This window comes from Peromyscus leucopus, chromosome 1 (assembly GCF_004664715.2).
Source record: "Peromyscus leucopus breed LL Stock chromosome 1, UCI_PerLeu_2.1, whole genome shotgun sequence".
Classification (NCBI taxonomy): Eukaryota; Metazoa; Chordata; class Mammalia; order Rodentia; family Cricetidae; genus Peromyscus; species Peromyscus leucopus.
The window spans coordinates 133,254,883-133,268,678 of NC_051063.1; the positions used below are offsets into that span (position 1 = coordinate 133,254,883).

At 38.0% G+C, this 13,796-nt stretch overlaps 1 protein-coding gene across 21 annotated transcripts in view; it reads right to left on the reverse strand.

Moving 5' to 3' along the window:
* The window catches only part of LOC114684184, a 344,217-nt gene that overhangs the window by 229,957 nt on the left and 100,464 nt on the right, over positions 1-13,796 (reverse strand). For 3 of the 21 annotated variants that reach the window (XM_037198384.1, XM_037198326.1, XM_037198332.1), the window contains one exon: positions 13,640-13,736. The exons of the other annotated variants lie outside the window; for them this stretch is intronic. The gene's annotated coding sequence lies outside the window, so the exon portion shown is untranslated. The remainder of the gene's footprint in view (positions 1-13,639; positions 13,737-13,796) is intronic. 21 annotated transcript variants of the gene reach the window in all.

The window sequence follows — 13,796 nt, forward strand, 5'->3', positions numbered from 1 at the left end:
TGCATATATGTATGTAACAACAATTAATAAAAAAAAACAATATAAATTTGAAAATGAGTAAATGAAAGTTTAAGGGATGGATGGAGGGAAGAAAAGAATGGGTATATTAGGGTTTTATTGCTATGAAGTGTTATAATGACCATGGCAACTCTAAAAGGAAAACATTTAATTGGGGCTGGCTTGCAGGCTCAGAGCTTTAGTCCATTATTAACATGATGAGAAGCATGGCAGCATGCAGGCAGACATGATGTTGGAGAAATATTGCTGTGGGATGGTCTGTATGTCAAATTGCTCTGATTGGTCAATAAATAAAACACTGATTGGCCAATGGCCAGGCAGGAAGTAGGTGGGACAAGGAGAGAGGAGAATTCTGGGAAGCAGAAGGCAGAGGCGGAGAGGGAGAGACACTGTCAGCTGCCACCAGGACAAGCAGCATGTAAAGACGCTAGTAAGCCACCAGCCATGTGGCAAGGTATCGATTTATAGAAATGGGTTAATTTAAGATATAAGAACAGTTAGCAAGAAGCCTGCCACGGCCATACAGTTTATAAGCAATATAAGTCTCTGTGTTTACTTGGTTGGGTCTGAGCAGCTATGGGACTGGCGGGTGACAAAGATTTGTCCTGACTGTGGGCAAAGCAGGAAAACTCTAGCTACAAAATATCTTAGATTTCTTCATCCACATCAGCAGGCAGCAGGAAGAAAGAGTGATACTGGGCCTGGCTTGAGTATTCGAAACCTCAAAGACCACCCCCAGTGATACATTTCCTCCAACAAGGTCACACTTGTAATAAAGACACTCCCTATAAGACTATGGGGGGCCATTTTCATTCAAACCACCACAGAGGGAAAATAATTAAATTATGTTAAAATCTCAAAAAATGAAGGAAATAATTAAAAATGTAATTCTCCATAACACAGATACAAGGAATGTCTGCCCCTCCACTTAGTACTCCCAAAATAAGCCAACATAGAATTCCATCAAATTTCTGTCTGGGGACTTAATGAGTTTATTGAGCAGAGTTATAGAACATAGATGATGAGCTACTTATTCTAATATGTATTTGTACTCTAACCCAAAGGCTGCACTAGAAAGTGTCTACCCAGCAAAGATGATATCTCTTCCATAACTTCACCAATGAAACCACCTTCCCTGGACTTTCTTAAATTATATACTACAGACTTTTCTCAAGGTGACATCAAGTTAGTTGCATATAAGTTGTAGGAGCATATAGATACTCCAGTGGGAATCTGCTGAGCTTTCCAGTCATTTAACAATGGGTTGTAAATAATCAACAAGTCCAGTTAGAACAAGCTCTTCCCAAGCGACACAATTAAATTCCAAGATGGCAGTTGTTTGGCTTGGAGGATAGAAATATACAACACCTTTACTCATTCCTCCAGCTCTTAAGTTCTTTTGCACCTCTCTCTTCTTCAAGACTCCCTGAACTTTAATGGGTATAACAATTCTTCAGCTATAGCAGATTGCTGATTTCTCAAGAATGTTTTGTCATAAGTATGTCTCTGGAACATTGTTGCTGGAAACCCTTGAGTATTTTTTCTACTATAATATACAAGTGAGAAAAATGACAAAAAATGAGAAATAAAAAAATGTACAATTAGAGATAGAATATACTAATAGCTTGGATTGTAAGCACAAATGTATATGAACACTTAAGCTGGTACTGCACTTAACGAGTCAATAGCAAATGCTTCTTCATGGGGGCCTATGACTTCCATGGTCACAGATATTTTCCAAGTTACCCATACCAGATCTGAATTTTCCACTACTGGTGTGAAATTAAGCCCAATTCAATCTTTGATTCTATGCACCTCCCAAACACCAATATTGTACCAGCTAATACATCTTGACTGGCACTTCTATTGTGAAGCATTTGAGGTCTAAAATGAGTAGAACTTTGGGGAATAATTACCCACAGCATCCTTAGTAGTACATGATGTAACTGTAGGAGCTTGCTCCCCAGGGAGTGGACACTTTGGGACAATCCTAGCTGTTTTTTCCCAAAGTCCCACACCCAAAAACAACCTGCTCAACAGTAGAACCTTAGCATTCAGTCCCAGAATACAACCAACAAATGTAACAGCAGCCTTTGTGATTTTGTAACCCTCTACAGCATCTGAAGAGGCCAACAACTACTTTGGGATGTAACCCATTCCTATCACTGTGAATCCAAGTTAAAAATTTTAGGGCCTCAAGAAGCATCTGCTTTTATCATTTGTGTGATTTTAAACACTTATAAGCAAAGGTTATTGCAAACTTTCCCAATCATAATGGTAAGTGTGATAGTTTGAATGTAATTGGCCCCACAAGCTCATAGGGAGTGGCACTATTAGGAGATGTAGTTTGTTGGAGTAGGTGTGGCCTTCTTAAAGGAAGTGTATCACTGTAATGGTGGGCTTTGAGTTCTCCTATGCTCAAGCTACTCCCAGTGTCACAGTTGACTTCCTGTTGCCTGAAAGATGTAAGACTCTCAGCTACTTCTTCAGTACCATGACTGCTTGCACGCTGTCATCCTCATCACTATGATGATAGTGTACTAAACCTCTGAAACTGTAAGCTACTACCTCAATTTAAAGTTTTCCTTTCTGTGAGTGTTGCCATGGTCATGGTGTCTCTTTACAGCAATAGAAACCCTAGCTAAGACAGTAAGTCTCACTTATGTCCTTTCCAACCATAAAGCCACCATGTATTCTACAGAAATTCCTGACATTTGTAGTTTATTAAATAATTTTCCATTCTTCATTGTTCAGGTGCACATATATGTCTCTTAACTGAGTCTACAAATTTGCAAAACACTCAAATATTAGCTTAATGCTATCTACATGAAAAAATCTTTATACAGAGGATTATCTTTAAAATGAGGCAAATTCCTGATCCACCAACCTATAATTAATAGTAGGGCTTTAGATATAACCATGGAAAAACCCAATGACAGTCCATTATTATCTATTCTGAGCAGCTGTCATGTGACCTCAGAAGTTCATAACTAATAAGATACTATCATCAAATATAAGTAAGGTGTAATACAGCATGGGTAGATTGCATTCATTATCATCAATTGTTTCTTCCATTCTTCTGCATGTTAATATTGTATATAATAGCACACATAAGTGGATTAGTTAGTTGTGCAGTATCTTCAGTCATTCACCCTGAGTCAATCCACTTCCATCCCCTAGTGACTTCAATGGGACTCTCCTTCATTTCTCAACCTATGATTAATTTGATGGACCTGGCTCCTGTTTCTCTTCCCTGCTAAGACAAAAGGGGATGAAGTCTTACTCTGCCATGCTGTATCTGCTGCTCAGACAGATGACCTCAGAGAGGCAATGAGTTGGCACTGTGGAGGTAGTTGCAAATGTTGCCACTATATTCACCATACCTGATTGCTGAAGGAGGCCCTAAATTGCCTAATGGGAACAAGCCTTGCATCTCATTTTTCTGCAGAAGATAAAAATAAGTTGATGAATCTATAAAAATTTGGCTACAACACAGCCAGAATTGACTGTCTTTACCTTTACTGACTTAGCATTGATGATTTCTATGAACTTCTTGTCAGACTTTAAAGCCACCCCAAAAGTTCATTCATTTAGATTTTGTTCTTTTGTACAATTTTTTCCCATCAGAACTCAAGCCAATGCAAATCCAGATATATTTGTCCTTCACTATCCCAGAGAGAAATCTTCTTTTGCTTATTTTTTTCTCATATCCCTTCCAGGTTGCTCTCCTATTTACAGATACTCTTTACATGCTGGTCTAAGCTACTTCCATCTGTAAAGGGATTTCCACCTTTATTAAGATCTAACCCCACCAAAGGATTCAAAAAATCTATAAACTCCATGCCATTTTCAAGATTCCTATTCATTCCAGGTCTTTCTTGATTTATTTTTGAATACATTACTGTCACCCCAGTCAACTGGGCATCATACTTTGCTTTCCTTATACCTAATTCCCTCAGCAGTGCTTATCTCAACTCTTTTGCACTCCTGCCCCTTATATCTATGGGTACCTTCTCTGGTGATAGCCAAGTTTCTAGTGGCTCATATGAGAAAGTCCATCAGGGATTCTCTCAGTTTACAAAGCTTTCATCTCAAGGATAGGAGGGGTTATATGGTTATATCACTCAGTTTCTCTTCTTCCACAATCCTAAAACTTAGCTTGTTTGCACTCATATACCACAACCCCAAGATAGTCTGTGAGATATTCTTTGTTTGTTTAAAGATTTTCCATAATTTCAGCATTTTCAGTATTGATTGTCTGACAACCATAATCACTCATGTGATCCTAATTAAGTATATTATCTAAATATTGTCTAATGAATTTTTCCATTTCTCTGTATCAAAAGTGAGACTAAAAGAATATCTTTCCACACTAGTTACTCTCATCATCATTGGGACAGAATTCCTCTCATTGGTTCTAGGCTTTGGGATTCCAAGGTATGTTCCATATTACTAATCTAAATTGGGCCCTCTTTTTGTTTTGTCCCCAGACACACACAAAAAAATACCAGCCAATGTCTCTCTCTATCATCCTTTATCAAATTTGCCTACAATACAGGGGGCGAAATACCAATTATAGGCCTAACATCCATTTTTTTGTTACAATCCCCACCTTACCCATCACTCTACCCAAGGGATGCCAACTAGACCAGGGACAGACTTTTTCATTATCCACAAAAGTACCTATGTTACCTACACAGCTTGTCACAGATACTTCTGCCCTGTATGTGATGCCTTATGCATACTCCAACCATCCACCCATCAAGCAGGCCTGCCATTACATGCCATGTAGGTAAAAAGTACAATCATATGACATGCCCCATTGACATGACTGCCCAGGTAAGCTTTCCTTAATGATATATCTCACAACACTCTTAAATACTCTATACTCCTTCTACTAACTACTTAAGCCCTAATAGGGACAATCTCCATGTAAAAATGTCTTCTGAAACTTCACTCCCCCATGCAAAGTTGTTTCATTTGTGTATCTCTTGACCTGCCTGGACTGAATCTACCAGGTTGAGCTGAATCCCCAGGGGAGTCCTTGCCCTGGAGAAGATGGGAATGGGGGGCGGGTGGGAGCGGGAGGAGGGAGGACAGGGGAATCCGTGGCTGATATGTAATATTAAATCAAATTATAATAAAATAAAAAAGAATTAAAATATTTTTTAAAAATATGTGATTTCAAAAAACTAGAACCAAACATATCAATTGACTGAATGTTCAATCCCATTAAAATTCCTGTGTTGAAATCCCCTCAGGACTGGTGGATCTCGATTATTGAGTTAATGAGATTTAGGATCATGGTGGGAACACACCTCTGGGTGTGTTTGTGAGTACATTTCCAGGAAGGTTTAACTGAGAAGGGATGACCCACTCTGAATATGGGCAGAATCATTCCATGGACTAAGGTCATAGGCTGAATAAAACCAAGAAAGTGAACTAAGCTCTCAAATTCATTTCTCTCTACTTTCTGACTACAGATGTGATGTGGCCAGCTGCCTTACTCTCTGCCACCAGGACTTCACCACCATGGTGGGCTGTGTTACTTTCTTTAAGCTGAAATAAAGTTTTTGTCATGTTGCAGAAAAAAAAAATCACTGCTGTTTTTAAATCCATAATTATTTTTCTTGAATCTCCCAACTACCCCAAGTACTACCAAAAGCCCTTCCCTTGGAAAGACATGTAAACATTGTCTCCAACTCCTGCTAAGGTTCTCTCAATGAACCAATTTACAATAAAGCCAAAATTGCCTCTGGGGAATCTATGATGTTTTGGACTTACCTACAAAACATAGTTGACAGGCTCTATTATGCAGTGTGGGAGGGCTACTCCCACCCAAAGTCTGCACCAGGAAGTTTTATCAAGGATAGATGACTTATTTTCCGTAGTTGCATAGATGGAGCCTGCCTACCCCATGTACTCTAACCCCTTTCAGAGGGCAAGTGCAACATTGCAAAAATGGATAGTAGGAAAGGGCTGGATACTCAGGTGAGCATCTGTTGTTCCTCCCTGCTCTTCAGTTTAGACATATAAACAGTCAACAAGCCCAGCTGGGATGATATGTCACAAGTTGGCACAGCTAATATCCCCAAAATGTAATTGTACAACTTAGATGATAATCCTGTGCATCACAGTCATTCACAGGCATCCTAGAGAATCAATTATTATAATCAGGCCACTATCCAGTGAAATATCAAAGAAAAAGAATTACTATTATCAGGCCACTATTAGATATCATCCACTGTCTAAGGCATAGGTTCACTTTTATATACTTAGAGAGGGTGATTCTAACAAATTAATTCTTTTATAAACCATATATTCTCATGTGCTTTTAGAATTACTTAGGGCTTCAAGATGATACACATGATTTCATAAGTCAATCAGTTTAATGCCTGGCCAATTGAGCATAAAATAGAGAATGTCTGTGTAAACTGAAGGTAACAGTCTTCTAAAATACCAATGAATTCACAAAGTCTGCCTATTTTTCTAGTGTCATCATTTTATATATGGTGGCTCTAACCATCATACCACCTTAGACTTACTGTCTTTTTATTTTAAATTACAAATTAACATGCCATATTGTGGTCAAAGCCACATATAGATTACATATAAGGTTTTTGGTCAGGAATGCAGATGTGGATCATGGCAGGGACAAGGTCTGAACTTAAGAATCAACAGGAAGGGGTTTTTTCAAGTTCATGAGGATGTTCTTTAGATTCTACTTCTGACAATTAATGATGAATTCCTGGTTATTAATGGAAACATTTAAACAATTAATGCAAGTCATTTAGAGTAAATGTCGATTAGAATATTTTCAAAATAATTCTATGTAAAAATTTGAAAAACAAAACTATGAAACAGTTGACAATGGCAGAAATTAATAGATTCATAGATATGTGAACAAAAACATAAGAGAAATACAAGGAGGTTTGTGGGTGTGGTAGTGTGAAAGAAAATGGCCGCCAAAGAGGGTGGTACTTTTAGGAACTGTGGCTCTTTTGGAGGAAGTCTGTGACTGTGGAGGCAGGCATTGTAGTCTCTTTTAGGCTGAAGCCATGCCCAGTGTGACAGACCACATCCTGTTAGCTGTCCAAGATGTGGAATTCCCAGCTACTCTCCAGATCTCCAACTCTACACACCACCATGTCCCACCAGGATGATAATGTACGAACCTCACGCTTAAATGTTTTCCTTCATAAAATTTGCCATAGTCATGTTGTCTCTTCACAGCAATAGAAACCCTAACTAAGGCAGAACTGGGTATCAGAGACTGGAGTATTGCTGGGATAGGACTGACTATGTTTTTGTTTGGAGGAATTTTGTCCTTGAGAGTTTGGGTTAGGCAAAATACGTGGCTGACTTTTGTCCTTGTCAGAATAGTCTGCCTGAGGCTAAAGTGACGAGTTTTAGATTAATTCCACTGGCAGAGGAAATCTCATAACAGCCTAGTATAGACTCTGTTGTAAGGTTATTAGTGTTGACGCTAATGAAGACTTATAATGAAAAGGAACAAGCTGAGTAGGTTTATTTTAAAAATGTAAAATTTGAAGAGAAAAAGAACATCAGGAAGTGGAATGGTGCTATGTCCTGTGTTCAAGGAGATAAACAGATGAAAAACAAAAAGAGAGTAGTGGCCTCAGGGTAAGATCCCACCCAGTTAGATTTCCAACTTGTGAAAAAAATTAAAGAAAAGTTCAGAACAGCATGTGGTGGTGCATGCCTTTAATCTCAGCACTCCAGAAGCAGAGACTGGCAGATCTCTGAGTTGGAGATTAGCCTGGTCTATCATATCCTGTTTCAAGACAGCCATTATTAGGTAGTGAAGGAAACCATTGAAAACAGAAAGCTGATGAAGATATAATGGAATGAGGGAGGCATCTTGCTGCCCCAGCAAGCAGCAGACCTTCATAGATTTGGCCACATGGTTCTGGCTTCAAAGTCAATGGTAGAAGAAAGGGATTGTAGAATCTTCCTTCTCCCCTAAGGGAAGCCACTGAGGTCAGGTGTGTGTCAGGGGTGTCCCTGCTTGGAGGCCTAGATGGGCCATTGTAGGAAACTATATAGATGAAGCCTGGACTGTGTTGGAGACCCCAAGATACTGGAGATGCCACAGCTGTGAAGTACTTGCCAAGGAAAGCTGCTAACAAGAAGTAGAACCAACCCAAGAGAAAAGCATATGTTGGAGTGAATAAAGATGAAAGGAGTTGGAGATCTGAAGAGTGTTTTGACATAAGACATGGAAATGCAGAGTTTGGAGTTTGCCCAGCTGGCTTTTGTCCAGTATTTCTGTACTATTCTCACTTTCCTCCATTTGGAAATGTAATGAGTATCCTGATCCAGTATATGTTGGAAGCATGTGCTCTTCTTTTTTGTTCTGATTTTACAAGGTTACAGTTAAGAGACAGCATGAATCTCAGAAGAGACTGTGAACTTCAGACATAAAAAATAAGTTTGATACTGTTATAGACTATGGGAACTTTTGAAGTTAGACAGAATGCATTTTTGCATTATGATATGGCTATAATACTAGGGGTCTAGGAAGTGGAATGTGGGCCCTCAAAAGGGAGTGACATGATTAGGAGGTGTGGCTTATTTGGAGTAGGTGGAGCCTTATTAGAGGAAATATGTCACTGTAGGGAGGTGAGCTTTGAGGTCTCCTATGCTTGAGCTATGCAGACTGTGGCACTCAGTTCAGTTCCTGCTGCCTACAGTTGAAGATATAGAAATCTCAGCTCCTTTTCCAGCACCATGTCTGCCTGTGTGTCACCCACAGTGAAGATAATGGTCTAAACCTCTGAATTGTAAGCTAACCTCAATTAAAAATTTTCCTTTCTAAGAGTTCCCTTGGTCATGGTGTCTCTTCACAGCAATAGAAACCCTAACTGAGACAACAGGTGAGGTTCACTGGGATGGCAAAGATGGCTTCTGGTAGATGTTTGAACATTGATAATGTATGTAGAAAATATCAATCACACACTCCTCCTTACAGGATACCTTCAGATTGAGACTTCTCCCCTACAAAGAATTCTCCCCAGTATTACCTAAACTTGCCTCCTTGTTCAGGTATATACCATACACCTGACTATTCATTCATTCAGCTGCATAAATAAGATCATTGATTCAGATGCATAAAATAAATGCACTGAGGTTCCAGGTACAGTTGGTGATCTTTATCAGAGCAAGTAAATCCTACCCAATTCCAACTTTTAAGTGCATGTCTCTTTGTTTCTGTCCATATTTCAGCCACTTGTTGCCATAGTTAACACAGTACCCAAATCTCCAAAGAACACCATGCCACAAATAAGTCCCAAAGGAAAAAAAATGCACCCCACCAGGAGATGTGATCCACAAGTACATAGAACCTCTTTAATGAAGTAATTTTTGAAAGCCTGTGGAAAGTAAAGCCAGAGTACAGGCAATGTCACCCTGCATAGTCTCTGCAGAGAAACCACATGATAGAGCATACTCACAAACTATGTCCCCTCAAAACATTCTCTGGTTTACTTCACTTTCACCTTATTATTCCTATCAATAATTATGAACACCAAAAATATGCTATAACTAAAATAAAAACCACCACAAAATCACACAAAAAGGAAGAACAACAGCATCAAAGGAAAGCCACGTAAAGAATGATCAGTCAATGGAGTAACATACTTGTAAACCACTAATGTAATAAGAATCTACTATCCAATATATGTTAAATAAAACTGCAACCTTAACAGCAATGTCTAAACTTAACGAGTAAATTCTATGAATAGAGATTTCTCCAAAGTAACTATAGCAGTATCCCAAAAAAATTATATACACACTTTCAGTCTTATTGAAATACAAATCTAAACAGCCTTGAGAATGACTACCCAAATCTAAGAGACATACTGTTAACTGGGAATGTCACTGTATGCATGTGTTGAATTCTTGTGTGAAATATTTCACAGTAACAGAGAATTTAGGGATAAATATAGGAGATTGCAAATTGCCCTCTTGAAGTAACATGCCATTAGCTTTTCAGAAAAGCATGCAATGCTGGGAAAAATAAGACATAAAACTACTGATCCAAGGCCTTGCAGAAAAGGTAACTCACAGTTCAATGACAATTTTTAAACTTGCCACTTCAATCCTAACCAACACAAACATTGCACCAAACCTCAAGGCAAAAGAAAAACACATACCACAGATACTGTGCCTATATTCCTAAATATACTTATAATTTGCAGTTGCTAAAAGAAGATGTTGTTCATGGTCACTAAAATTACTATATGGTGTGATGGGCAGTCTCCTTACATGTGTATCAATCATATACCAGGTCCAGTGATTCATACAATGAATGTAAGAATGCACTTTTACAGTGCTGGAAGTGTGGGCTTCTGGAAAGGCCCATGGATCTTCTTTGACGCACTTGTTCTGAATCTTCTGTGTCACCAGTATGCTAACTGTTATCATCTCTGTTAGCCTTAACTGTGAAGTTTGTTGCTGAGGACTAGCACTAGAGCAAGCAAGGGCTTCCTTTGTAAAAGATAACAGACTGAAGTGCCCATCATGGTACTACAACTTCATGTCCCCAAAGCATCTGAGTATGTTCACCTAAGTCAACACTTAGGATTTCCCAAGTACTCTGACCTGACTCAGACTTTACTTCTATTGAAAATGTTTTTATTGTTTCTTTGTTGTTTGTGTTCTGACAATGTATTTTTTTAAATTAAAACTGCTCATCCATTAGCTCAGGCTTGCTATGGACTTGTTCTTACATTTAAACTCAGCCCATTTCTGTTCTTCTATATGTCACCACGTTTTCCATGGCTTTATCAGTAAAGATCCAGCTCCATCTACTTCCCGAATGTAATTTAAAAAAAAAAATGTTATATAATCTTTACTCCAAAATAATCCTTTGAAAAAGAATTAATTGGACTTGGATGTGGTTAATAATGGCATCGTTGACCAAACTTTCAAAAGAATAGATTAATAGAAAGCATCTTAAATTCCATGTATAAAAGTATGCAGGTATTTGAGAAAGGTTCACAGACAAGAAAGTTAAAACAAACAAAATCACATATTAAAACCTGCTTTACTACTACTGGTCACAAATAAATAAACATATTATAATTTTTTTCTTAAATATATTCCAGGATATTTCAAAATGCCATTAAGGAACACCAAGTATATGGGAAGGACGAAGGTTCCTAACAACATGTTTGATGACTGGATTTAAACTTAAAGACCTCATAATAGAATGAGTTTAATGACGCCATAACACAATCCTCTGAAATAAACACACAATACATAAATAAATATCTTTTAAAAAGGCAATTTTGAAAGTACATAAAAGTGTTTGAGATTAACATTACTCTAAGAACTGTAGTGATAATTCTCTAGAGGCGCCAGGCTTTGTCTCTCTCTTTCTCCCTCCCTCTCTCTCTCACTCCCTCCCCCTCCTCTCCCTCCTCTCTCTCTCTCTCTCTCTCTCTCTCTCTCTCTCTCTCTCTCTCTCTCTCTCTCTCTCTCACACACACACACACACACACACACACACACCACCACCACCACCACCACCCCACATACATATATTTCTATTCATATATTTCAAAATACTTTGAAAACCTCTGCACATGATGGAAACATGGGTTATATTCTCTTGAGCTGTACTCTATTCAACCATGCAACCATAATCAATTCTTTGTCTGACCTCATCTTTCCTGACACTCTTTGTAGCCTCCTGGGTATGATTACTCAAAAAAAAAAATCTTAATTCAGCCTAAGATGCATTAAGACATTTAATGGCAAGAATTTATGAAAGATACTTTGTTCATGCATACTTTTAATGCTCTATTTCATTAACATTAGTATACTGAACGGTTGCTGGCTTGTAGATAACACTGTTGTTTCCATGGGATGTTAAAACAGCTTACTTAATTTCTGAAAAACAGACAGCCTCTGTGATGACTGCTCACCAGTGCTTTAGTTGACTGTATTAATTCACATATTTTATTTAAATCACAGTGTCTTTATTGGGACTGATACTCAGCACCTCGTCCTAAGCTCTTCGAATATATGTATCTTGATTTTCCTCTGTCCTCTTTTACTCTATAACAGTCTGACAATTTTGACATTTACCTAGTAAGAGGATTTCTTTCTGTTCACACCTACATGAGGATTTTCTCAGGATTTTCCACTGCTCTGTATGTATGTATATATGATTATGTGTCTGTCCTTGTTTGTTATCTATTGCTGTGATAAACACCAGGACCAAAAGCAACTTGTTGATGAAATGGTTTATTTCATCTTACAGCTTATAGTACTTCATAAAGGGAAGTCAAAGCAGCAACTCATGGACTTGGGGACCTGGATTTTGGAACTAAGAAGAGGCCACAGAATAATGCTACTTATTGGATTGTTCACTATGGATCATTTAACTTACTATTTTATACAATCTGGGACAATATACCCAGAATAGAAATTTCTCAAAATGGGCTGGTCCCTTCCTCATCAATCATTAATTTAGAAAATATTCCACAAGGGTCAAATTGATGAACAAACTTCTTCATTTGAGATTCACTCATCCCAAATATGTCTATGTTGTGTCATGTTAACAAACACTAACAAGCACAGTGCATGAATATGAGAAACATCAGATTTGTGCCTGAATACACAATACATAACACGATGGATTGCAGTGAAACCATCTACATCAAGAACTGCATGTAAAAAATGAATTATTACCATTTAAAGTCATACAAACAAAATAAACATCAGTTAGTTCAGGTGTATTTTGGGTTTGGTTATTCATTACCCAGGATTCACTCATGAAATGCAAGGGGTAAGAAAGGAATTAAAGCTCCAAGTGTGCAAAGCCAATGAGCCTAAATATGTGCTGCCATGATCTCAGCAGTGAAGCCTGTGAGCCAGGACATCTGTCATTGCCCTCAAGGCTCCAGATCACAGCAGATATTATATTATATTACATTATATTATATTAAACTATATATTGGATATTAAAGTAGGAGTCCTTATGCTGCTCAGTATGCACTCACAGTGTCTGGAAGATGCTTTATTGCTTCTTAGACACTTCCCAGGTGTCTATTTTGCCTCTTGCATTCTTTCCTGCTATTTCACTAGGATTTTCCCACCCATGTACAACATTCTGTTACACTAAATGCTTTCAGCTGAAACAACACTTGGTCTTGGTGATCCACCAGTCAGGACTGCAAATCCTACTCTATTGCATTCAGCAGTACATTATGTGATGTAATTCTAGTATGTGAGTAAACACATAGTTACAAGAGAACTCCTGATGTGGTCCACAGATTATAAGACACTCTGATATGAAATACATAAATATGGACCCCATTTTTAGTGGGTTAAATTATTTTTCTCCATGAGTGCCCATTTCTCAGGAGTAAGCATAGAGAACAGGCAGTATAATCAGTGTGTTTCCTTAAAAAAATTATTAAATAAAATTTCAGCAATTTAACGAAATTAATTCATATTCTATTAGTGATGAGAGTTACTATTGGACTATTGTAATTACTACTGTATATTAGAACAAAAGCTTGCAGTTTTATATTGTATATCCATGTGAATAAAACCTCAACTTTATCATTAAAAAATTCAGTACACTCACCCTTCAGGTTTCTAGTCCACTGTCATTCATAATGTCATCAGCATGATCCGTCTAGATATATATCCACATGGAGAAAATCTTCCCTCCTGACCAGATTCTGGGAAAATGTCAGATGAAGCAATTAAGTGGCACTGCTGAGCCTTTCTCATCCCGCAGT